The sequence below is a fragment of the Bufo bufo genome, chromosome 8 (genome assembly GCF_905171765.1).
Source record: "Bufo bufo chromosome 8, aBufBuf1.1, whole genome shotgun sequence".
NCBI classification, from domain to species: Eukaryota; Metazoa; Chordata; class Amphibia; order Anura; family Bufonidae; genus Bufo; species Bufo bufo.
The window spans coordinates 17,666,165-17,694,051 of NC_053396.1; the positions used below are offsets into that span (position 1 = coordinate 17,666,165).

The following is a 27,887-nucleotide window of genomic DNA, read 5'->3' on the forward strand; positions in this document are numbered from 1 at the left end:
CAGTAAACGAAACGCAAACGAATTTCATAACCTGAAATTCGCTCATCTCTACATATATAATATATATATACACACGTATATATATTAAAGTTACCGTCACGTACACGGTGCATTGATGCGCATTCACAAGGCACAATTATGTTGGAGCATTGAATCATTTTCCATTATTTTACAACTTTTTTTCTCACTTTCTTGGCCGTGCCTCCATTCTGTTTTTGAAAAGGTTGCAAAATGTTTGTGACATATGTCGCCCAATGACCAAAATGTTGCAAAAAAAAAAAATAAGTTGTATATTTTGGTTTGGTGGCCCTTTAAATCTGACATCGGATACAATGTGTTCCCACCTGACAGGGGTTAGTGCACCTCATTCCCTCATTGTTTGGTGTTCTTTGAATCCCTGTGTCATCCTCCGCCCCCTTCGACCTTGAACACTGTGTAAAATATTAGATCAGTTTAGCCCGGAGTGTCCCTTTTAATACAGTGTCATATGGAAACTACAAGCAAGTAGTGCTGGGACTTGTTGTCCTTGGTCCTTTAGCTGCTGTGCAATGGCTTTCCAGTGAGCGATGGAGGGGGTTAAAGAGGCAGCGAGGCCATCGAGTAATGAACGTTTATTACTGGATCCGGCTGAACCGACCGCCATGGGCCATAAATCCTTCCTTGCCAGACGGGACTAGTGCAGGACAAAGGGGAAGGTTGTGCAGCCAGTGACACTGAGCAAATACACGCTGATCACCTAACGGCAGTGCCATCTGTTCGTGTGCACGAAGGCGACCTCCGTGGCTGCTCCGGAGCTAACGGACATTGTTTTTCCATGGGCCCCCAGTGCAGCTGTAACTTTAAAGGGGTTCTCCCAAGGTTAATGTAAAAAATGAAAATCAGACGTCCTATAGGACATGACCATTTCTTTCTAACAAAGCTAGAAGCGGCGTGCTTGATCACTATAGTATTACCAGCCTATGTGCGCTCCCACGGTCCCGGCCACCAGAGAGGCTGACGCGTTTTCCTATAGTGTGCAAGCACGACCACCACTGATGGACTGCAGGGTGGTCATAACCATGGAAACAAGCAGTGTATAATGTGATGGGAAAATGAATCCAGCCGGCGAAGGAAGCAATATGGAGAATCTCAATACATTAGTAAGTGCCTTGTATTCACTTTCTCTACGTGATAAATGCTACTTACTGAAGTGAGACGACCCCTTTAATGCACCTGAAATGAAAAGTGAAGCACCTGTTTTGTGTCTGCAGCTCATATGTGTCTCCATGGTTACATGCATGTTACAAACAAAGGGCTTATGCACGCGACCGTTGTTGTTTTGCGGTCCGCAAATTATGGATCCTCAAAACACAAATACCGGCCATGTGCGTTCCGCATTTCACAGAACGGCCGGCCCATAATAGAACAGTCCTATACTTGTCCATAATGCGGACAGTAATAGGACATGTTCTGTTTATTTGTGGAACGGACATGTGGAGACCGAGTCAATTCCGTGTTTTTTTTTTTTAAAGTGACTTCAAAATTCTGCTAGGAATGATCAGATTAAGGGTCCATTCACACGTCCGCAAAATGGGTCCGCATCCATTCTGCAATTTTGCAGACCCATTCTTTTTCAATGGGGCCGGAATGTGCTGTCCGCATCCGCATTTGCGGATCCGTGCTTCTGTTTCCGCAAAAAAACAGAACATGTCCTATTCTTGTCCTCAATTGCGGACAAGATTAGGCATTTTCTATTATAGTGCCAGCGATGTGCGGTCTGCAAATTGCAGGATGCACATTGCCAGTGTCCGTGTTTTGCGGATCCGCAGAACACTTACGGACGTCTGAATGGACCCTACGTAAAGTCAAAATGTAGAAATGCTGCTGTGATAGAGACTAGTGTAGTCTGAGGAAGTTCCTTCTAAGGCTACATGCACACGACCATTCCGTTTATTGTGGTCCGCAAAAAAACGGAATCCGCCCGTGTGCCTTGCGGAACAGAACAGGCGGCCCATTGTAGAAATGACTATTCTTGTCCGCAAAACGGACAAGAATAGGACATGTTATATGTTTTTTGCGGGCTACGGAACGGAGCAACGGATGCGGACAGCACACGGAGTGCTGTCTGCATCTTTTGCGGCCCCATTGAAGTGAATGTACCACCAAACGGCGGCTCGGATGCGGACCAAAACAACGGCCGTGTGCATGAGGCCTAAGGCCTCTTTCACACAAGCGAGATTTCCGAAGCAAACGCAGAGCTTCCTGACTGAATCCTGACCGATTCACTTCAATGGGTCTGTGCAGATGAGTTTTTCGTGCATCAGGAAAAATCGCAGCATGTTTTATATGGAGCGTTTTTCACACAGCCCTGGCTCTATAGAAGTGGAATGGGGCTTGCGTAAAAAACGGAAGGCATCCGGATGCAAAGCGTTTTTCGCTGATGGTTGCTTGTGGATGTCCATTGTTATTGTTCTGTTTTTTTTCATGAACACGAAATACGCATACAATCCGTACGGAAAACCCATCAGTTTTTTTTCCTGAGCAGACCCTGACATGAGCCGTATCAGTCACGTGAAAGAGGCGTTATATGAAAAAAACTATATCCTCCTTGTACGTCAATCTCTCGTCTTCTCCAGACAAGCCACCTTACGTGCTGGGAATATCGGACTGGGCGCAGATGGTTTCAGCTATGGCCTCAGTGTCTATCAGTACAGCTTTAGTTAAAGCCATGTGCAGGGAGCCCGCCAGGAGAGGCAGGAGAAGGGAGGATGGGGTGGCGGTCCTCGGGGTGGCGGTCCTCAGGGTGGCACTCCCTGGGCTGTGCAGTGATGGGAGGGTGGGAGGGTCCCACCCGTTCCCCTCGGTGCACACCCTGGGATTTTGGGGCCTCCTGCCTGATGGTGGCCGGGGTGCCCTCCATGTTAGGCGGATCGGTAGCAGTGCCGGAAAATGGTGGAAGCAATGACCAGGCCGATTGATGGTAACAGTCTCTTTACTAAGGATGATGGGTGTCACGGTGCAATTACACGTATTAGGCTTTCAAGTATTTCACAAGGCATTAGTTCTCCAGAAATCTTTGTATAGGTCAGGGATCAGTAACCTTCTGCACTCCAGCTGCTGTGAAACTACAACTCCCAGCATTCAGACACGCTCTGATCCCTGGTATAGGCAGTATAACGGTCCCCTCCAATCTCTCTCCAGGTACCATGCAGTCTTCCCATATGACCAAAGGCGTGCAAGTCCTTGCCTTACATTTCTGCAGGGGTGCAACCCTAAAAACGTATGGCTCTAGGTTCTGGATCCTGTGCTGAGGCCAGTGAATGGCTGCATGTCGCACCCTTAGCACGGAGTGGCAGTGACTAGACGAGGGTCTCTTTATTTTAAACTCTCTTTCCTGGCACTAATTAAATTTGACTCCTTTAGGGCCCTTTTAGATGGTCCTTCAATCGGCCGAATGAGCGTTAGATACTATCACTGTATAGACGGAGCCGCGAGCGCAGTCAGTCCGGTTTTTGACGTCACTGTGTTTTTTTCTGATATTATTTTATAATCTTTTTTTAGACACTGAGGATCATGTGTTTGCAATCACATCTTAATCCGGGGCTTCTCAAACTTTTTCTACTTGGACCCCACCAGCCGATTCATGGTGATGCCGGAGCAGCGGCCATATTGTCTCCATAGAACCGTGCAGCAATAATGAACAATGCCCCAATAATTACCCCTATAGTGCCCCCCCCTCCTAGTAGTATGTATGTAGTCGTATGGTCCCCCAGTGGCTGAGGAAAGTGAAAAAAATTACGTCTCCTCGACCCCCGTCCCATGCAGCCATCTGCGATGCATTGCAGGCCACTAGCCTTTTCCTGCCTGCGTCCTGGTGCGGGCGATCTTGATGACGTCATCGTGCAGCCTGCCCCTCTGCCTGTTATTTTTTTTAACAAAGGTTTAGTTACCCTTTAAGTGAACGTTGTTATATAACTTGTCATTAAAATGGCCTTTGCTCCAGTTGGAGACTTGTAAAGTAGCACAGGGGCGCGGCAGCGTCACATAGGCTTTATTGGGGCTATATATTATGTCTTGGATAAAGAATATCAGTTGCAAGAAACAGCGCCACCCTTGGCTGTGGTGGGTATTGCATCTCATTAAGGGCTCGTTCACACGACCGTTGGTTTCCCGTGCCCGTATTGCGGATCCGCAATACATGGGCACCGTTCCGTTGTCATTCCGAATCACGGATGCGGACCCATTCATTTCAATGGGTCCGCAAATCTGGAGATGCGGAATGGAACACTACAGAAGCACTACGGATCGCTTTCTGGGGTTCCGTTCCGTGCCTCCGCGCCGCAAAAAGATAGAACATGCTCTATCTTTTTGCGGAACGGAGGGATCTTCGGACCCATTCAAATCAATGGGTCTGCGATCCCCATGCGCCTGCCCCACGAAAGGTGCCCGTGCATTGGGCACGGGCTTTACACGTTCGTGTGAACGAGCCCTAAGCGTGTTGCAGACATAGCCTATACAAGGTCTCGGCAGTAACCACAAACGACCTATACTGGTAACCAGTACATGCGGGTGCCCTTTATACTGCCAACCCCTGTTTTGGCTCTAAGGTCGCCCCAGTGCCAGTCAGTAAATCAGACAGCATCTAGCATGCCAGAAATAGCTGCGGTTTGTTAAAATACTTGTCAAAAACAACATATTTTTTGTTGGGATTTATAAAAACAAACAAACTGTAAGGCCTCTTTTACACAACGTTTTTTTTTTTTCGTTTACGGGCCGTTTTTTACGGTCCGTATACGGAACCATTCATTTCAATGGTTCCGCGAAAAAACCGGAATGTACTCCGTATGCTTTCCGTTTCCGTATTTCCGTTCCGTTGAATGATAGAACATGTCCTATTATTCATATTCAAGTCAGTGGGTCCGCAAAAAAAAAAAAACGGAACACATACGAAAATGCATCTGTATGTCTTCCGTATCCGTTCCGTTTTTGCGGAACCATCTATTGAAAATTTTATGCCCAGCCCAATTTTTTTCTATGTAATTACTGTATGTGCCATACGGAAAAACGGAACAGAAACGGAAACACAACGAAAAAAACAACAAAAAAAAAAAACAACGGATGCGTGAAAAACGAACCGCAAAACACTTAACAAGCCATACGGTCATGTGAAAGAGGCCTAAGGCTGTGTTTACATCAGGTTTATGCCCCCTGTTTAACCTATGTACATGACGTATGCCTCCGACGTGTATTGGCATCCATCACCATAGGGTTCCACTGTAAAAAAAAAAAAAAAAAAAGCGTAGTGATGTTCACCTTTGCTTCCTTTTTTTCCCAACGTATACGTTAGACTGAGTTCACACTTCAGTTATTTGGTCAGTTATTTCCATCAGTGATTGTGAGCCAAAACACCGAACAGGAGCAGAGCTTTCCCTTAGGCTGGGTTCAGACCTGAGCATATTTGATATGCGCGTTTAACGCGCGTTTTTATGCGTGTTTTTTGCAATAGTAAACGCGCGTTTGACGCGATTGACTGCAGTGTCCTATGGCCACAAACGCGCGTCAAAACGCCCCAAAGAAGCTCAAGAACTTGTTTATGCGTCGGGCGTTTTACAGCGCGATCGTACGCGCTGTAAAACGCCCAGGTGAGAACCATTCCCATAGGGAAGCATTGGTTTTCATGTATTGAGCGTTTTACAGCGCGTTTGAACGCGCTGTAAAACGCTCAGGTGTGAACCCAGCCTTATAGTTATGTCTGTAGTCGCACTACTGGTTTTAGCTCACAAAATGAATGGGTCCGCAATTCCGTTCCGCAAAATGTGGAACAGAATTGCGGACGTGTGAATGGAGCCTAACTGATGGAAATAACTGACCAAATAACTGAAGTGTGAACTGGCCTTAAAGGGGTTTTTCAGGGGTTCAATAGTGATGGCCTATCCTTAGCATAAGCCATCAGTATCGGATCAGTGGGGTCCAACACCCGGCACCCCCACCGCGGCCTCCTCACAGCTTACCAGACACAGCGCTGTCCATTATATAGTGGCCATGCTCGGTATTGCAGCTCAGTCTCATTCACTTGAATGGGACTGAGCTGCACATAGGACACAAGGCCGATGAACGTGACGTCACGTGGCCTAGGAAGTGAGCGCTGCTCTCAGCGGAGCGCCAGCTGAACGGCAGTGGTGACAGGAGTCGGACCCCCACCAATTAAATATTAATGACCTATTGAATTCCCTGAAAACCCCTTTAAACTTGGGCCAAAAAACGTGGTGTGAACATGGCCGTACCACTTATCTAGTTTGTAAAACCAAGCCTCCATAGATGAGTAAAAGACATCATGCTTAGGGATCTGTATACGGTACATGACTGTATGGCTGTATACATCACCCTCAAACTATTCATCATCTGGTGCTGCCTTATCGCACACAAAGAGTGCTTTCCTGTACCTCGAAAAATAAGCGTAAAGTGATATTACAGGCCAGCACCTGTCAGGGGACTCATGCCTGGCCCGTAGAGGTCTAATCTGTGACAGATACACCCCAAATATTGATAAATGACCCCCATTTTTTAAAATCACATTGAGATTCGCCACTGCTGCTGGCATTTTCTTCCTGTCTAGTAGGGGATAACTATTAGATCTGGTGGGTCCTACCGCTGGGACCCCCACTGATCACAAGAAATCAGCCCCCGTAACCCCTGCTGCCCCCCAGTGGCCAGTCACACGTGCGCACGTCCATTCATTTCTATGGGAATTCTGGAGATGTCCAAGAACAATGCTCAGTGATAGAAATGAATGGAGCTGCTGGGGGCATGTGCAACCGGGTGCTCCTTTCTTTTCAGGGGGGCTGCAGTGGGCATGGGTCCCAGCAGTAGTACCCCCACCGATCTGTGGATAGGGGATAACTTGTAACAGCCGGAATACCCCTTTAATGTAAAAGCCTGAAGCACTGTGTGGGCCTAACTTTCTATTACATTTGGATCCATGCCCTTCACAGCCTATTTTTTGGGAAAGAAACGTCACCGTGAGCCTGGCGCCGTTAGCCCCCCTTCCCCCCCCCCCCCCCCCCCCCCCCCCCCGATTCTTCTTTTCCCAGCATGCAGCTGAATTTCCACCTCAGTAACTTGACAAATCAAATCTCCGCGACCATTGAGAAACTTGGTGAAAGGGTCGTGGTGCCTCACTTTCCAGTCTGTTGCACAACTAATCCCTGTCTGCAGCGAGGGCACAACCCTCTGTGAACCCGCCAGTCTCATGGACCCGTCACCTACTGTACTGTCCCCAAAGTAAATGACAATCAGCTCTTCATCCAGTGATTTAAATCCATTCGAACAGGTTTAACGGGAATCCGTCTCCAGGACATTCACTGTTACACCAGGCACAATACATTGCAGGGCTCGATCAGCAGAATGTACCGATACCTTACACTTGCTTCATTCTGGAGAAAAGGGACTTTTAATTCATATGCAAATGAGTAATTAAGGGCCCCAAGGGAGGGACCAAGCTACCGTATGCTCCTTCCTCCTTTATCCTCTCCCAGCCCCTTCTTCTCCTTAATTGACAGGGCCAGACAAGGTGACAATGCAGGAACCTGGCCCTGCCAATCAAGGAGGACAGGGAGGAGCAAGGGTGCATTTAACTGTTCATTTACCTATGGGTTAAAAGAGAAGTCTAGGATAGCCATTGGACTAGCCTTGTGGGAGAAGTCTAGGATAGCCATTGGACTAGCCTTGTGGGAGAAGTCTAGGATAGCCATTGGACTAGCCGTGTGGGAGAAGTCTAGGATAGCCATTGGACTAGCCGTGTGGGAGAAGTCTAGGATAGCCATTGGACTAGCCGTGTGGGAGAAGTCTAGGATAGCTATTGGACTAGCCGTGTGGGAGAAGTCTAGGATAGCCATTGGACTAGCCGTGTGGGAGAAGTCTAGGATAGCCATTGGACTAGCCGTGTGGGAGAAGTCTAGGATAGCCATTGGACTAGCCGTGTGGGAGAAGTCTAGGATAGCCATTGGACTAGCCGTGTGGGAGAAGTCTAGGATAGCCATTGGACTAGCCGTGTGGGAGAAGTCTAGGATAGCCATTGGACTAGCCGTGTGGGAGAAGTCTAGGATAGCTATTGGACTAGCCTTGTGGGAGAAGTCTAGGGTAGCCATTGGACTAGCCGTGTGGGAGAAGTCTAGGGTAGCCATTGGACTAGCCTTGTGGGAGAAGTCTAGGGTAGCCATTGGACTAGCCCTGTTGGAGAAGTCTAGGGTAGCCATTGGACTAGCCTTGTGGGAGAAGTCTAGGGTAGCCATTGGACTAGCCTTGTGGGAGAAGTCTAGGGTAGCCATTGGACTAGCCCTGTGGGAGAAGTCTAGGATAGCCATTGGACTAGCCCTGTGGGAGAAGTCTAGGATAGCCATTGGACTAGCCCTGTGGGAGAAGTCTAGGATAGCCATTGGACTAGCCTTGTGGGAGAAGTCTAGGGTAGCCATTGGACTAGCCTTGTGGGAGAAGTCTAGGGTAGCCATTGGACTAGCCCTGTGGGAGAAGTCTAGGATAGCCATTGGACTAGCCCTGTGGGAGAAGTCTAGGGTAGCCATTGGACTAGCCTTGTGGAAGCTGTAAAGGTCATCATATAGGTTGCCGAGGAGCATACATACAGTACTTATATATGTATATAAAATGAATAATAGTTTGACTAAACAACAAGGGAAAGATTTATATTTGCTTGTAATTCTTTTTAATTTTAAAGGGAAAATGTACATTATACATTTTACATAAAAAAAAACAAAAACCATGCATCTAAACCACCTAATATGCCACTAAAACAGCTCTGACCTCTACCAATCTCCCGTGGTATCTGGCATAGTAGATCCCAACTCCCGTACGTTGCCTCCATGGATAGGACTTTGTTTTCCAATACAACCAAAAGATACTCAATCAGATTGCGATTTGGGTAAGTAAGAGGCCAACTATATACGGTATATATTTTTAATATAATATAATTTTTTTTTTTTGCTCTATTTAGAAGTGTGTGAATGTGTTAGGCGTTGGCTTTGTCATTTCCTTTTTCCAGCATCTACCTCGCTTTGGCATCAGTAAATCACTCGGACTGCTTTCCTGGCTGTCACCCGATGGTCACAATAGAGACGGGCCGTTCTGGGCTGAACTTCCGGCGCGCTGCAGCTTTCCTACCTGCGGCGGCCAAACATTTGTAGATGTAGATTTGTAGAGCATTATCATGTCATTTAGACATTAAAGGGAACCTGTCCCCGCTATGCTGGACTATTCTCTACCGTAATACATGAGTCCAGATGGCTACTTTCGTTTTTGTTCTGCCCCTTGTTCCCCCTCTGTGAACACTCAAAGCTGCTCTGAAATACATTGTCAGGACTGCTGTGCCAGGCTCACGTAAGGGTCCATTCACACGTCTGTATCAATGGTCCGGATCCGTTCCGCAATTATGCGGAACAGGTGTGGACCCATTTATTTTCAGTGGGGCCGGAACGGATGTGGACAGCACACTATGTGCTGTCCGCATCCGCAGTTCCGGATCCGCAATTCTGTTCCCGAAAAAAATAGAACATGTCTTATTCTTGTCCGCAACTTCGGACAAGAAAAGGCATTTTCTATTATAGTGCTGACGATGTGCAGTCCGCGAAATGCGGAACGCAGATTGCCGGTGTCCGTATTTTGTGGATCTGCAATTTGTGGACGGCAAAACCTACGGACGTCTGTATGGACCCTAATGGAGAGGACTCGTGGGCATGCGCAGCAGTCCTGACAATGTGTTTCAGTGCAGCTTTATCCATTCAGATGTCCGTAGGTGTTTTGCAGTCGGCCAACTGCGGATCCGCAAAACACGGACACTGGCAATGTGCGTTCCGCATTTCGTGGACTGCACATCGCCGGCACTATAATAGAAAATGCCTTTTCTTATCCGCAGTTGCGAACAAGAATAGGACATGTTCTAATTTTTTCGGGAACGGAAGTGCAGATCCGCAAGTACGGATGCGGACTGGACATAATGTGCTGTCCGCATCCGTTCCGGCCCCATTGAAAACAGACCCAAGTTGCGGACGTGTGAATGGACCCTTAGGGCTCATGCACACGACCGTGTGCTGGCCGTTCCGTTCCGTGCATGCAGCAGCTGCCGCAGACAGATCCAGACCCATTCAACTTGAATGGGTCCTTGATCTGTCCACACCGCTAAAAAGTAGTGCATGCACTACTTTTTTGCGGTGCGGAGGCACGTACAGTTAACCCATGGAAGCATTCCGTAGTGCTTCCGTTCCGTGCCTCCGTTCCACATCTCCCGGATTGCGGACCTATTGAAGTGAATGGGTCCGCGGTCCGTGATGTGGGATGCACACAGCCGGTGCCCGTGTATTGCGGGGCAATGGCCGTGTGCATGAGCCCTAAGGGTCCGTATGAATGGTCCGGATCCGTTCCGCAATTATGCCAAACGGGTGCAGAGCCATTCATTTTCAATGGGGACGGAAAAGATGCGGACAGCACACAGTGTGCTGTCCGCATCCGCATTTCCGGTCCGCGAACCCTGAACTTCCGGTCTGCGGCTCTGCAAAAAAATAGAGCATGTCCTATTCTTGTCCACAGCTGCGAACAAGAATAGGAATCCTCTATATAGTGCCGGCGATGTGCGGTGTCAGTGTTTTGCGGTCCGCAATACTGCAAATTGGGTTGACAGATTCCCTTTAATGGGACTTTCTTGAGGATATCAGCAGCCCCCCACCGTGATGTGACCCAGATCAGCTGCCATTCACTGACAGATATCCTTGCCCCTTTTTTAATACAAATTCAGCTCTTCGTCCTGCATTGGCAGAGTTACATGGTATCACAGCCGGCTTCCCCGACTCCTGCTGAGAACGGAGGGGCCTCCTGCCGCTCACCAGAAGCCGCTGCTCCTAACTTCACACGGCTTTTTCTCTAAATAGATAGTAGTTATTTAATTAATCCTGTAAAATAAAATTATTACAGAATTCCCTATCTGCTACTCGCTGGATTTAGTTAAAAGCACTTCAGCCGTTCACTATTTTTTTTTTTACTGCTCCATGCAATACTAATGATATTGTTCGATTAATATGTAATAGTACCAATTATTCTGCTGTATACATATAATAAATCTAATGCAAATAGAGGAGAATATGCTATAGGTACGACCTAATTTGCATACTTTTTTTTTTTTTTTTTCTCCATGGTTTCCATTCACTGCCTTGTCTCTTCAATGAGAAGACATTTTTTTCAGTTAGTTATAATTCTGCATTGAGCTCATGGGGGGGGGGGGGGGGGGGGGGGGGGGCAAAACCCAGAAACAGCTGTCTACAGATATGTGTGGTTTGGTTGATATGATCTACGGCAATTTGCGAAATTTTTTTAAATTTTTTTGCAGGTTAGATTTGAAGCCGTAGACCCAGTTCTGTCAGCCAGCAATGTAAACCACTGAATCGCCACCACTCTGGTTGGACTTGAACCCGTAGACCCAGTTCTGTAAGGATTTGTATTAAAGGGTTTATCTGGTAATTTATATTGATGAACTAGCGTCTGGATAGGTCATCGATATCAGTCCGACACCCGGGTTCTCAGCTGTTAGATGAGGCCTCTTCCTAGGCCATGTGACATCACCGTACATCAGCCCCATTGAAGTGAATGGGACTGAGCTGCAATACCAAGCACAGCCACTATACTATTTACGGCGCTGTGCTTGGAAAGCTTTCCGGGAGCCGGCTGCACGCACCTGTGCCTGGACTTGGACCCCCCCGCTAATATGATAATGATGACCTATCTTGCGGATAGGTCATCATTATCTTAACCTGGATAACCCCTTTAATGGCTTACGATAAAGGTGGGGTCCCATTCTCCTATCTAGAGAATGGGGCCCCTGAAGTGGAGGAGAGCACACTGCGCATGCGCAACAGGCCCCCCCATTCATTGCTATGGGAGTTTAAAAAACAGCCAGAAGTCCCATAGCAGCGAATGGAGAGTGGCCTCTTACATCACTGCCAGAAATAGCTGAGCCAGCTATTTTGGGAACTCCCTTAGCGGTGAATTGAGGTTGGCCACGCGTGCGCGGGTGCTCTCTGTTCCCCTTGCGGGTCCCATTCTGTAGATGGGAGCAGGTCCTAGAGGTGAGATCCACACCGGACATTGATGCCATATACTAGCAGTATGCCATCAATGTCCATGGCCGTGTTTAGGGTCCCAAATTCAGATCTTCTCCTCTGGAACACTGCCTCGATGGGACAACATGACGCCATACCGGATCTATGGACGCAGCACTTGTGGTCTTGATTTGTGGCTTTTTTTTTTAGCCACTGTTTAACCCCCAAACTGCTTATTAAATGCAGGCCAGTCTTGGTGTTCCCGTCATGCATTCAGTTTCCGTATTTCCGTATATCCGTTCCGCTGAAAGATAGAACTTGTCCTATTATTGCACGCAAATAACGATCCGTGGCTCCATTGAAGTCAATGGGTCCGCAAAAAATACGGAATGCATGCGGAACACATCCGTATGTCATCTGGTTTTTGCGGATCCGTGCCCACTTTGCCCATGTGTATACGGTTAAAACACATTACTGTACATTACATTAATGATTAAAAATGTTATGTTTCTGTTTGCGATCCGTAAAACAAAGGATTGCGTACGGAGATTTTTTGCGGGAAATACGGAACGGAAACAAAAAACGGACCGCAAAATACAGAAAAAGCCATATGGTCGTCTGCAGGGGGCCTTAAGATGTAAAACACAGAATACCTCTATGACCGGCGAAGGAATGTGCGTTAACAAAGCAACGGCGTCCTCTACCAGGCAGTAACTTTCAGGGACGGTTGGTTTTTTAAGGCCGAAGTCATTTTTCACACTAGCGTTAAAGTTTTCCGGTATTGAGTTCCGTCCTAGGGGCTCAATACTGGAAAAAATGCATCAGGATATCTTCAGTTCCGTCCATTTTACGGTATTCAACTGGAGAAAATTCTGCAGCATGCTGCGGTATTTTCTCCGGCCAAAATTCCGTAACACTTGCCAGCATTAATTTCCATTGAAATGTATTAACGTCGGATCCGGTACCAAGTGGTCAAGAAATTGACGGATCCGGTTTTCCGGTCTGCGCATGCGCAGACCTTTAACAATGTGAAAATAAATAAATACCGGATCCGTTTTTCCAGATGACCCCGAAGAGACGGATCCGGCATTTCAATGCATTTGTCAGACGGATCCGAAAACAAATGATCTCCGTTTGCATGAGGATTTCCGGATCCGGCCGGCAGTTCCGGCAACTATAGTGTAAAAGTACCCTAACTGAATGTGGATCTGAGATTTCTAGGAACCAGTGTCGTATTGGGGGGGAGGTGCACGCCCCCGACTCCTCTCCTACTGGAACGCCGTGTACATAAAACTAAATCCGTAACTCTGTGAAATTGAAGCATGTCATTTGCTCAAACGAAAAGAAATTACAGGGTTGAGATGTCGGTTACGCTACATTCTCCAGCCGGTACAGGAAACCAAGCTCCTCCGAGAATTTTTTTTTTTTTTTCGGGGGAAACTTTGTGGGTTTAGAGTAGATAATATTTTAACAGAATACATTCTTGGAGAAGAATGGGCCAGCTCCCTCGCCGGCATAGAGTAAAGCCATTTTGTACACCAAAAACTGGCATAGAAATGATTAATGAGCCTGCCGGCCCGTTCTCTTACACGCCCCCTTTTCTCCGCATTGGCGTGAGCTGCGATACATCGCGATAAGTAGAGATTTTGCAGCAAAACGCCTTTGCGACAAAATCTGCACCTAATATACGCCAAAAAGTGCTGTATATTGGTTCATAAATGACCCCCTAAGTTTTTATGTTATAAACATTTTCAGTTTCAAAACTTTTTTCTTTCCCTCTAAGGCAGGCATCCTCAAACTGCGGCCCTCCAGCTGTTGTAAAACTACAACTCCCACAATGCCCTGCTATAGGCTGATACCTGTAGGCTGTTTGGGCATGCTGGGAGTTGTAGTTTTGCAACAGCTGGAGGGCCGCAGTTTGAGGATGCCTGCTCTAAGGTAACACACGGCCTCTTTCACACGACCGTTTATTTTATTTTTTTCGTTTACGGGCCGTTTTTTGCGTTCCGTATACGGAAACATTCATTTCAATGGTTCCGCAAAAAAAATGGAATGTACACCGTATGCAATCCGTTTCCGTTTTTCCGTTCCGTTGAAAGATAGAACATGTCCTATTATTGCCCGCAAATCACGTTCCGTGGCTCCATTCAAGTCAATGGGTCCGCAAAAAAAACGGTACACATACGGAAATGCATCTGTATGTCTAACGTATCCGTTTTGTTTTTTGCGGAACCATCTATTGAAAATGTTATGCCCAGCCCAATTTTTTCTATGTAATTACTGTATACTGTATATGCCATACGGAAAAACGGAACGGAAAAACAGACGGAACAACGGATCCGGAAAAAAACGGCCCGTAAAACACTGAAAAAACACTGAAAAAGCCATACGGTCGTGTGAAAGAGGCCTAATACTGTATAAACCCTGCACAGGAGGAAGCATCTCAAAAATGCATAACCAATGAGCAAGATATTCTGCAAAACAATAGTTTTTTAAATCATTTTTGGTGTTTTTTTTTTTTTTTTACCTTTTCACTTTCTATATCCTGCAGTTTTTTGTTTTTTTTATCTGACCAGTGAGCCATAATACCCTGATACTTAAAGTATAACTGTTGTGTTATTATTTTTTTGGAGTATTGGATTGTGGTGATTAATATCTCCTTGGTGGCCCTATTTCAACTTTTCACTGTGTATTCAATTACCCCTTAATTCCACAGTTTTGTTCCCTGTACGGCCTACTTTTACCTGTGCTTAAAATAGGGTTGCTAGGCATGGTCCGTCTATGTGTTGAAGGACGGAGCACGCTGCGTGCAGGGTCAGATTACTGACAGCCGGGGACTGTAGGTAAATGATTAAAGCCAGGTCCTCCCCAGCAGCTGATAACAGTGCCTGGGCTGTGTGCACTTCTCCCTGTCCCTGCGCTTGGCAGACCCTCCCTCACTCAGCAGAGCTGGAGAAGGCAGAGTCGGAGCAGCGCAGAGCAGGTAAGGGAGATCTGCCGTCTGCTCAGTGTATACATGAAAGCAACATGTGGTAAGAGGACCCCTCTGTGCTGCAGGAGATTAACCATTTAGGGGGGAGGGCTCTGGTTACTGACACTTTTGGGGGGCTATTGTTACTGGCTAGTGAGGGCAGGCGGGATTAGCCTCAGGGTGAGGGCAGTGGCGGCCATCTTAACTGAATAGTGAGATTGCAGTTTTATGCAGACTGGTTGCTAAGGGCTGAATTTTATTAAATATGGGGTAAGTCAGACTAATAGTAACTGATTCTGGAATATCATGTTATTAGCAACTACATATATAAAAATTGAAATTAGGGTCTAAATGTGACAGTTATCCTTTTAAAGGGGTATTCCCATCTTCACTTTTCATACTTACCTTCGTCCAGCGCGACATTCACTTCCTGGATTCGGCTGGGCTTGATTGACGTCTTCTCCTGGCCGGGCCGCGCTTGCTCAGAAGACTGAAGTTTTTCTCCCGGCCGGGCCGCGCAATGTCTCGAACGCGCATGCCGCCGCGCATGCGCCATGGTGACTTATTCCTGGCCTGTATAGTACAGAGCCGACGTGTGCGTTCGCGGCTCTGTACTATACTGGCCTGGAAGAAGTCATCATGGCACATGCGCGGCGATGTGCGCGTTCAGGACATTGCCCGGCCGGGAGAGAATCTTCAAGCTTCTGCGCAAGCGCGGCCCGGCTGGATTCGACAGGAGAGGTGGCTGTAACCAGGGGAGACGAAAGACAACAATCAGGTAAGAGGGGACTTATTTTCTCAAAAAGGGTGGGAATTAGGTAATAAAATGTATTTGGAAAAATGATCACTGCAGGCATCCTCCATTGTATGCATTTTTGCTGGGGATTGCCATTAGCAGCGGACCACAAGTGCAGGATCTGCCCCCCCCGGTATAGATGCACCACTGCATATGGGGTTGTGCACTTCCTGCTTTTTAATACCACGCCAATTTGTAGTTTGTATTTGAAAAATGATCACTGTCAAATCATTAACAGATTTAACAGTGATCATTGTGATGGGAATACCCCTTTAATGTTCTGTAGAGAACTTCTCAGCAGTAATCTCATTATCATCGCAGCAGGATTACAATGACGGGTAATATAAAGAGAGGTAACATAGGATCTACTTTTCACAATAGGTGATGGACACAGCTCGGCTCCTCCCCCTCCCTGCACAGTAACCTCTGCAAAGGTCACAGAGCACGCCCACAACACTCTCACATTGAAGTAATCTCCAGATCACAGGTTTCTATGGTCCATGTGGCGGCAGTAAAGCATATCTCTGACCGCTGTTAACAGCGGCTGAGGCAAGATGGGTGCCGCCGTAATCATGTACAGAAGATACAATAAAAATGGATTCAAAATAATATTTCAGTATCTGTTTTAATTAGAAAAAACTATACTGGATGCATTCCCTAGTCGGCAGTATTCTGCTGATACCTCTGAGTGGAAATTAGCAGCGTTGAGCAGCCAGGCTGTTTACGCCAATAATCTTCTCTACGGTTATATTTACTTGTCATGATTGATTATTAATGCTCTAATAGGAGCTAAAAGCATGAAACACAATTAAATTGTAATTCTTGCGAGGATGTGGAGCGTTATACGTCTGGTACAATTTCTCCCAAACCGTTCCTGGAGCTCACTTAATTTGTAATTTAGTAGTGATTCCAATTAATGTGCATTTTTATTTCCCCTAAATTATGGTGGAACCTCAAAGTGCGAAAAATCAAGCATTTCTGTGCTGGAATATTAGAGGGAGTGACCTGAACTCAAGGGCCAGTCCAGTATTTGTCTTCCTTACTTTAAAGGGGTTGTCCAGGATTTTGAAATTGTTGGCCGTCTATCCTCTGGTCAGGTCATCAATATCAGATCAGTGACTGCCCGACATCCGCGGTCAGTGGTATCCCGGCCTGGCATCCTGCTAAGAGCAGGAGCGCACAGAGTCATTGGTTACTACCTCCACAGCACCCCGCCCCCTGAACTGTGACCTCCACAGCACCCCGCCCTCTGAACTGTGACCTCCACAGCACCCCGCCCCCTGAACTGTGACCTCCACAGCACCCCGCCCCCTGAACTGTGACCTCCACAGCACCCCGCCCCCTGAACTGTGACCTCCACAGCACCCCGCCCCCTGAACTGTGACCTATAACAGTGAAAAAAGTTGTTATGGAAACCTGGTGTAAAACTGTGTTTATGTGAAGACTGAAGGGCCTGCGAGCTTCTATTGGCTATTAAGAGTCATGTGACCATGTGTAGTTCACAATATTAGTGAAGGAGCAGCGAGTTTCTATTGGCTATTATGGGTCATATGATGGTGCCATATTTAAATTTTTTGAGAATATCTCGGTATAACGGTATGTCCTATAGAGCTGAGACTTTTATGAAAACCTTCCCAGACACCCAATGTACCCATGTGCCAAATTTGATGTCCAACGGTTCAGGCATTTGGCTGCCTATAGAGGAAAAATGGACACTGATCTTTATAATATAGATTTGGGTGCTCTGTAGCATTGTTACCTGGCCCCTGTAGGCATCCTGTGAGCTATTCTCTATGCAAGGATAGTCTTACTTAGCTCCGTACGGTGTCACTATTTACTCATCATTTGGACATTATTGAAAACCCATGTCCCTCCTTCCATAAGAAATAATAGAGGGCCTCCGACATACGTTTTGCCTGGAAGCCTCTTTAGCCCCCGATCCATCTCTGGCTGCAGCCCCCCAATAAGCCAATTCCAAAGCCTTCCTGCAGTCCTTGAGTGATTGCAATCTTGGGACTCGGTCGTTATATCATTCGACACCAGGTAATTTCCTTTTCTTTACATTTGAAAAGGGGGGGGGGGAAATCTAGTGTAATAGAAACCATTTTACACAACGTGAAGGCTCTGGGCTCTCCTTCAGCGGAGATGAATGGCTTCATTGTTGGAGAAGAAAATAGAAAAAATTGTGGAGGCGAAAATCTGGGGAGAAGTCATACATTCATTTATTTAGCTCAGAGACCAAATAATGGGCTGTCCAACCATTATAGTGTAGTCGGCACTCTACAGCCTCGAATGTAAATATCTGGTCGCTGGGGGGTCTGACACAACGCACCCCCACCCATCAACTGCTTCAGAGTAGCGGCACACTAAAACTCCACAGCTCCATCTGTTCTGTAGTGGAGGGAACTGGTTACTGCAGCGCTGCTTTCATTGAAGTGAATAAAGTAACTCTGACTCCACAGCCAGCCATTGATAAATAGGGGCCTTGGGCTACTTTCACACTAGCGGCAGCCTTCATTGGCAGGCTGTTTACCCGCCGGATCTGTACTGTCGATAGTGCACGCGTGCTGCCGGAGGTCCGACATGTCGTAGTTTTATTCCCGCCGCTTCTCCTGCTGCCGCCGGAACTGCTGCACGCGTGCACTAGCGGCAGCACGGACCTGGCAGGCTGTTCACCCGCCGGAACAGCCTGCCGGAGGAGGCTGCCGCTAGTCTGAAACTAGCCTTAGACTGATAGATCATAAGGCCTGGTTAACACTTTCGTGTTTTGGTCAGTGATTTCCATCAGTGATTGGGAGCCAAAACCAGTTGTCGATCAAAAGCAGAGAACAGGTGCCAATATTTCCAATATACCTTATCTCTATGCAGGGTCGGACTGGGGGTTTATTGGGCCCACCAGAGGAAATTATTCTCAAGGCCTAATCCCCATTTAATCAATAAAGTCTTATAGATTCAAAGAAATGGACCCTAGTGGCAATTTATTGTCTCCAAAGTCATCTCCATAAGTCATTTTTCTCTTGGACCTTTGGAGCCCACTACGGGATCAGAGCCCGAGCCTACCAGAGGATCCTCTAGTACGCTGGTGGGCCAGTCCAACGCTGACTCCGCTCCTGATTTTGGCTCTGACTCCATGACTCTGACTACGACTACATAGCTTTGGCACAGTCTGCTCCACTAGATAGTATAGTGTTCCTCAGACAACAGTGTGAAGGCTCTTTTTACCTTTTCGTGGGCACATAAATGCCAAACATCTCACATTTGGAAAGATTACTTTTTCTTTAACCTTACAAGACAATCCGTCTAAACTTTGGTTGTTCAGACAGATCCCCACTGGGTCCTCTGTTTGGTACGTGCATCTGACCTCGATGTCCGTTCTTTTGCGGCCTTGCGGGCATTGTGCCCACACTTGGCACAACCTCCTATTCCAACCCCCCCATCTTTCCTATTCTATGAGCCTGCCCTATAAATCTCCTTCCTGTTTTCATTCAATTCTATAAAACTTTAGGAAGAAGCGCGGCGAATGAAGTGGAGGGGGGACCAGCGCCGAGCAGAGGACCTTTGGCCCGTTTGCCACATACCAAGCTATCTAGATGTTTTTTTGCACAAACAGAGGATCATTTGTTAAAACTGGAAAGAAATGTTGTTTGCCGGTTACGACCGAGCCTCTCATGAGATGGAGAATGTTTTTATAGTCTGCTTTTGCCTCCATAATTATAGATTTCGCCTCCCATTTCTTCGTAAAATGATGGCACTGCAAGAAAAGAAAAAAATTTGTGAACTCATCATCTCCAGAACGTTTCTAAAAATGTTCAGCAGACCACTATCTCACCCGACTTGACTCTTTTGATTTGATGAGTGTGGTCAACTCCAGCCTCTGAATGAGGCATGTGGGAGATAATACTACCGTCCAGATCTGGAGTCCATTATAACAAGCCCCCGGGATGTGTCTTTCATAAGGATGTGCACCCATGAGTGTAGAGTAACTGGTTGATGAATGCGGCCTCCAAGCGCAGGAAAAACACATTAATTTAAGTATGCTCATGTCCATTTATTCCTCACGTAGACTTCCTTCGCACAGTACTTTTCGTGCAAGACTGGATAAGGTATTGAAGGATGAGATGACCCACCGGAAGACCAAAGGACCTTCTGAGGTCTAGTTCTTATGGACTAGGATATTTGTCATGGGACAACCCCTTTAAGTGTTTCTCTTAGAGGGTTTTATTACGTTGTGAGCGTTCCTGAGTGTTCCTGTATGCCATATCATAGTGTATCCTCCTTGGTCCTGTCACTCTTGAGCAGAAGTACTTGAGAAGCCGCCGCAGTCTTACACCTTCCAGGGAGCAGGCGGCTATGATCTGTATTTAAATGGCTTCTGTCTGTCACTTGTTGGGAGATGAGCCGATCTCAGCTTCTGTCATTGAGGTCTACAGGGACGGGCAGCTGTTACATTGCTAAAGACTGGGCAGGAGGAGGCTGCGTGGCCTAATGATCCGCCGCCGTGGGGCTCGGGGCCAAAGCCGTCAGTCTGAATAGAGCTGGAGTGTGAGGGGTCAGTGTGTGAGAGTTTTTAACTCTTTACACCCCACGTATGGAGTTTGAGGCTTTGGTGTCCTGTGACTACACCTATTACAGTATTATGTCACTCTTAGTGAATGTGCAGTACATTTTTGTATTAAAGGGGTTTCCAAAGTGTTGTTGTTTTTATAATCTATACTAATGACCTCTCCTCTAGATAGGTTTCAGTATCTGATCGGTGGGGGTCCGAAACCCGGCATCTCCACCGTTATAATGAGGTCACAGCGCCGCGGCCTTCTCTCAACTCGCCAGCCACAGCGCTGTCCATTGTATAGTGGCCGTGCTTGGTATCGCGCTCAGCCCCGCTCACTTCAATGGGTCTGAGCTGTGACCAATGAATGTGACGCCACACGGCCGCGCAATGCGGAGGGCCTGTGTCTTCTCAAACAGCTGATCGGCGGGGGTCCCAAGTGTTGGATCCTCACCCATCAGATACTGAGGATAGATCATCAGTGGAAAAAAAAAAAAAACTTAGTTGCCCATAGCAACCAATCAGATTCCACCTTTCATTTTTCAGAGTTCCTTTGGAAAATGAAAGATGCCATTTGATTGGTTGCTATGGGCAACGAGGCCAGTTTTCCTTTGCACCATTTTTTATAAATTCTTTAATAATATGTTTAAAGTGGGTTTCCAAGTGTTTTTTGTTTTTGTTTTTTCTGATCCTCCGGATAGGTCATCAGTATCTGATCAGTGGGGGTCCAATACTCGGGACCCCCACCGACCAGCTGTTTGAGAAGACACAGACGCAGGCCACAATTATTTTAAATTTTCCATGTCAATATCTATATTTAAATAATAATAAAAAAAAAATAAAAAAAATCCTGCAGTTTTTTCCCACTGGCCACTAAGCCTAATAATAGGTCCCACTTCTTAGTCTGTACGGATCACGTTACTGCAGTTATCTTCTTATCATTACAGTCAGGATTACAATGACCGTTATCACTGCCGAAACCCCTTTAAGGTTTCCTTGCGGATAAGCATCGCCAGAGGCGTCGTCATTCAGCTACTTATCTCCCTAACGCTTTCGCAAATTCAACCAAAGTGGAGTCAGGGCTGATAACTGTCAGCGGAGCGGCTGCCCTTACCTGTATAACATTTACAGTTGTGCCGTCCCATAGTGTATGAGGTATTGGAGACAGTTTGGGCGACACAGCTGCTTATAGCACCTTACCCTCCAGCAAAACATAGGTGCAGAAAGGAGTATATTGTCCCAACCTGCAGATATGATCTCACCGGGAGGCTTCCTGCCAGCCCTTCAGCTTACATGGGCGTAACGTGTATTTTCAAATGCAGCAAATGCCGCCAATGACTCCCCCGAGACACAGGTCTGCAGAATGCCTCCGTTTTGGACTTTTTAGGGGCTTTAAACATATGAAATGTCAATGGAGGCTTTGCTGGTGCTTCCTTCCTGCAGAGGAGACCAGGGTTGTGGTCAGGTAAGGGATTGCGGTAGCTTCTTGTAATACTTACCATGCTGGTTTATATAAAACCTGGTGAACTATTCATTGGGAAAACAACTGGAATTAAAGGGAATGTCCAGGATTAGAGAAACATGGTGGTTTTCTTAAACAAAAAACAAACAAACAGCGCCCCGCCTGTCCATAGGTTGTGTGTGGCATTGCAGCTAAGCCCCATTTACTCTGGTGGAGATGCAATACCAGATGGAACCAATGAACAGGACTGGCGTTGTTGTTTTGTTGTTGTAGAAATCAGCCATGTTTTTGTAATCCTGAACCACTGTTTTAGGCCTCATGCACACGACCGTTGTTTTATTCCGTGTCCGTTGTTCCGTTTTCCGTGATTTTCTGCGGACTCATTGACTTTCAATGGGTCCGTTGAAAACTCGGCTAATGCACCGTTTGTCATCCGCGTCCGTGATCCGTGTTTCCAGTCCGTCAAAAAAATAGGACCTGTCCTATTTTTTTTCACGGACAACGGTTCGCGGACCCATTCAAGTCAATGGGTTCCGTGAAAAAACACGAAGGCCCACAAGATTGTCGTCCGCGTCCGTTTTTTTTCCTATCCTTTCCAAGGCAAACTTGACTTAGATTTTCTTTTCACTTTCCTTCATGTCTGGTGATCCTCCAAAAATCAAGGAAGACACATGGAAACGGAAATGGAACAACGGAACCCTGTTTTGCGGACCGTGAAAAAATACTGTCGTGTGCATGAGGCCTTACAGAACACTGACCACTAAACTTAAAAATATAAAGAAATTCTGGAGTCTGTTTAGCCATTTTTTCAGTATTGCATGTCTCTAGTAGAGATGAGCGAAGCGACTTCGGATGCTGCAGCCGAAGATGCGTCGCTAAAATATTTGTTATAATGCTGTACGGAGATTTGTCTCCGTACAGTATTAGAATGTATGGGCTTCGATGAGCCGAAGTAAGTTATTCAGGAAGTCACGCGAGACTTCGGTAATTGATTATTACAGTAAGAAACCTGGGAACGGAACTCTGCTTCGGTTCCGCGGTACCACTCGAAGCAGAGTTCGGTTCCAAGTTTTGAAGTGGTTTTTCACTGTAATAATCAGTTACCGAAGTTATTCAGCGGAGCCCGTACATTCTAAGGGTCCATTCACACGTCCGTTGTTTCTTTCCTGATCTGTTCAGTTTTTTGCGGAACAGATCTGGACCAGATCTGTACCCATTCATTTTCAATGGGTCCTGGAAAAAAATCGGACAGCTCAATGTCAGATTTTTTTTCAGGACCCATTGAAAATGAATGGGTACAGATCTGGTCCAGATCTGTTCCGCAAAAAACTGAACAGATCAGGAAAGAAACAACGGACGTGTGAATGGACCCTTAGAATGTACGGGCTCCGCTGAATAACTTCGGTAACTGATTATTACAGTGAAAAACCACTTCAAAACTTGGAACCGAACTCTGCTTCGAGTGGTACCGCGGAACCGAAGCCGAGTTCCGTTCCCAGGTTTTTCACTGTAATAGTCAATTGCCGAAGTTTCGCGTGACTTCGGCTTATCGAAGCCCATACATTCCAATACTATACAGAGACGACTCAACGTAAAGTATTCTAACAAATTTTTGTGTGAAGCGGCTTCGCATGCAGCATCCGAAGCTCGCTTCGCTCGTCTCTAGGAAAGCGGCGTAGATGCCAATATGGCTTCCATTTTATTTTCTACAGTTTTGCATGCCAGATCACACTAGTTAACACAGTAAGGGTACGTCTACACGGCGCATGACCAAAGATCGCATTGTTACAAGGCTGCCATAGGAATGATTGGGGTCGCAACACTGCTGGATAGATTTTTTAAAACTTGGCATGGTTTTCCATGGAGTATTCATGACCAGTCCTTTTGAATAGGTCATTAAAGGGGTTATGGCCTGGGAAGAGGCTGCGGCGCTCATGTAGTGCCGGGCCGCTTCTAACAGCTAATCGGCGGGGGTCCCGGTAGTCATCAATAGTAAATCCTGGAAAACCCCTTTAATATATTATTATCGGGGGTCTGACTCCCAGCACCCCCACCGATTAGCTGTCAGCAGGAGTGCCGAAACTACACAGCTCCGTCCTTTGTGTAGTGGTCATGTCTGGTTACTGCAGTGCTGCCCACATTCCAGAGAAAAATTGTCAGGTGGGCTTCTGGACCCCCTACTAATGCACTGAATAAAGGAGCACCCAGCTTCAATGAGCTACTGGACTCCTTCAGCTCGCCTTGTCTTAATCTTTCTACCTCCATGCCCCTTGTATTTTTCCTTTTCCACATCCAAGATGCAGAAACGTGCACTTTGTATTTCTACGAGCCCCTGTGCTCACATTGACCCGTCGTACGTCTTACAGAACAACTATCCACCTGGCTTGTATCATGGCGAGACCATGTTTAAATGTAGCCCAGGAAAAAAATAAAGTGCCCACGCTCACGGAAGCGAAGCACTTCTCATTTTTCCCAAGTCAGCAAAATGGGATCTGCAGGCTTTGTGATTTTAATGTTGAATTCATTACGGTCTGGGAGCACAGAGCCCTCGCTCCCTACTGCAGCTGTGTGTCATCGGCGGGGGCCGAGACATTACACTCGGAAACCACAGCGCTTTGCTAAAAATTCCTTCTCGTTTGAAAGTAGTCCGTCCTCTCTTCATGGCAACCGCAGGGCCTCGGAATAAGCAAATTTAGCCCCATTAATTGTCCCAGAGCCTAAAAATAAAGCCTGAAAAATTCAGAACCTATTTGAAAAACGCAAAGATAAAGGGGAGACCGTTTCCTAGGACGGAGCGTCGAGGTTACGCTCTAATGAGATCTCCTTCTCGCTTGAGACCCTCCATCTTTTGTGGCGTTATTGATGCCCTGCTGTGCATGTGGGCATTTCTCAGGCAATGCAGTCTGTTCTATTCTGCTGTGAATACATTTTTTTACAGAAATGTAATGGACTAAGGAGACGACTATTATTTTAATAATCCATGAAGGCTGCTCATGTTTCGCACTGGGCAGGAGCTTATTTCTTATATTTGCTGATTCCTGCCATATGGAAGGGGTTGTGCGAGTTGCACAATCTTTTTGTTCAACTCGCTCCCCCCAAAAAATAAGTCAATCACAGGGATTTACGCGATAAGCTGTATTCCGCAGGGAGTGATCAATAACGCTACAGCACCCCCACAGGAGAGATGAAGTATTACATGTTGACCATTGAAATCAATGAGCTGTCAATAATTCGCTGACGCGCCGAGAGACGCTCTTTTCAGTAGATATTTTTTGTGGAAGCCCTAATGATCATGTGTAACGGCACGACCAGACACGGGAGAAAAAACGGACAACCTCCTGATCTCTGCCCTTGTGACCCCCGGATCAAAGCAGTGATATAGTTGGTGCCCGTACGTTATATGGACAGGCACAGTCCATTGAAAGACCTCAGAGCTATTTGTCTACATTACCTGTTGTTAAACCCCTCTAATGCCCGGGCCGCTCATTCATGCCGCTCTCTAGCACCCGCCGAGATCAGCTGGTTCTGTACTCAAGCGCAGACCCGCCGCGTTGCAACCAGGTCGTGATAGCGCCATGTGGTCGTACCCTAAAGGGAGAATGCATAGCCCATCCTTGTGCCACTACAGGTCAACAAATGAGTTCTCTTTCCCATAAAGCAAGCTGAATTGCATACCTTTTGGCGCAATGCATGGCCTATAAGACTCCTTTCTAGGCGCTCTCCACAAGGATAAACACTGCAAAATACGGATGCGGTCCGCGCGCCGTCCCCGTTTTATTTGCAGACCCTTTGACTTCGATGGGTCCGTGTCTGCATTCTGCGGAACAGTTATACGGATACAGAAAGCCCACGGATCATCCAGCTTTCTGTCCTGCGAAAAAAGATGTCCTGTACTTGGCCGCAAAATACGGAGGCCGCACGGACCGTATCCGTACTCTGCAGTTTGTGGACTGCAAAACACACACAGTCGTGCGCATGAGCCCTGTGGCAGTTATAAAGCCACTCGTCAGCAATCATCCAGGGTCCGTGCCAATTGCGAGGCCTGTTGTTGTGCGTTGCGGCATGGCTGACACACGTTTGCATGAACGACGACCAGATTTCCATTTTGCAGTCACAACATTTCCATAACGGCGATACAAGCTGGTGTCGGAGCTCCTGTGAGCAAACACTGCGCCGTTACACCGAGCCGCACATGCAAACAGTGGCTTCTGCGTGCCAGGGAAGCATATGGCCGGGCTCTCGTCAGCTACCACCCACGTATACCCGCATGTCTTGATCTTGCCCTGGCTGCCAGACAGATCCAAGTGTTACTGAAGCGTGGATACAAACCGTTTAATCCACTGTGTTATGTTAGTAATTCATACCTGAGCCGAGCATGTCAAAGAAGCATTGTGCAGCCAGTGAATAGATGGGATGCAGATGGGAGCGGGTGCACACTGCCGCACCTTCCTGGATTTTTGCAGAATAATTTTTTCAACCAAAGGAAATTTTCCCGCGGAGCTCAGATGTATAGTGAGTGTATGATTGCTATCGCTCCAAGAATTCCTGTCAATGCCATTTTATTCAAAAACTGGAAATTTAAACTTTATATGTCATGGGCCGCAGTCTAGTCTCAATGTTACGACCCCTGCAGGAGGAACGTGGCCCCTGGGTGGTCAGACCTTCCCCCGACCAGTTATCCCCTATGCTGTGGAGAAAGGGATAAGTTGCAACTGGATGCCGACCCAACAATCAGCTGATCACCATGGATCCAGCTTCATTTACTGTTGCCGTTCAGCTGATTCCCCCCCCTGCAGGTGCCTCTGTAGGATACAAGTACCATTACGTGGCAGCCACTGAAATGTATAGCCACGGTTATAATGCATTGATGGACAGGGTCGGCCATCACGGGAGCTACTTGTCTTCTCTTTAAAGGCTGTGAACACCTTACATTGCATTTTACTCATTTTGGGCTAAAAATAATTTTTTCAATTGGTCTCTATTAAAAATGTTCGGCCATTTCTGAGATACAGGGGTTACAAATCAGTCTGTTTGCAGAGTGTCACTTCTCAGTCCTGTCAGGTAACGGCTCGTGTGTAGCCTTATCTCTGATCTCCTGACCTCCCTATGAATATCGGTTTGGTAAGACTTTAGCTATAATGAATGTTTATGAGGTTGGGAGATCAGGCTGCACATGAGCCTTTAGCTGATGGGACTGTGTAAAGTGATGGTCAACAAACGGACTGATTTTTTTAACCCTTGTTTCTCAAAAACATCTGAACACTTTTAATAAAGACCAACTGAAAAAAAATTATTTTCAGCCCAAAATAACTAAAATGCAAACATAGAAAAAAAAATTACCCCAATCGTGTCCACCATAGCCTTTAACTCTTCAGGCGTCTGACCGGTGTGTTCAGTGTGTGGAAGCAAGAGATTGATGGTGACCATCCTTGGAAAACTGTAATTCTCTGTCATTCAGGTCTCCCAGACTGAAATATAAGAGACGACTGAAGACGTTTGGGGAGAGGACTTTATTGGTGAACCCTATTTGCTCTTTCATGTAGATGTCTTCTGCCCACCGCAGCCGAGGAGTGCTCCCAGCTTGCTCTGCTCTTGGATCCTTGGGATGAGCTGGTAATTGAGTTCTCGGGGGGGGGAGCTGTTTGTTTAATGTCCAAGGCGCAGGGCAGACTCCTCTTACAAGCAGAGTCTCTTAATTTGCCTGCACGGAGGAAGGAAGGAAGGAAGTCTTTGCTGCCATCAGATGGGTATGAGCTGCCAGTCTATTCCTCACGGATGAAATTTGCCTTAGTGATATTTAATGACAAAAGGAAAACAAGTCTGTGTTTATATTGGCCTCTTGCTTATTCGCTCCTGCTTCCTGATTTTCCTGCTTTCATTCGATCGTTGAATATTGTGGGTTTTTTATTGCTGTATTTTTTGTAATGCCCATCTTACATATACCATTTAAAAAAAAAAAAAAAAAACAGATGGGTCCAATATTCTGTGTTCAGTAAATTTCAGAGTATGAAAAATCACTAAAATAAAGTGGCCTA

General features: G+C 46.6%; 1 protein-coding gene across 2 annotated transcripts in view; it reads left to right on the top strand.

Moving 5' to 3' along the window:
• The window catches only part of GPSM1 (G protein signaling modulator 1), a 174,323-nt gene that overhangs the window by 7,702 nt on the left and 138,734 nt on the right, over positions 1 to 27,887 (top strand). The window lies entirely within an intron of this gene.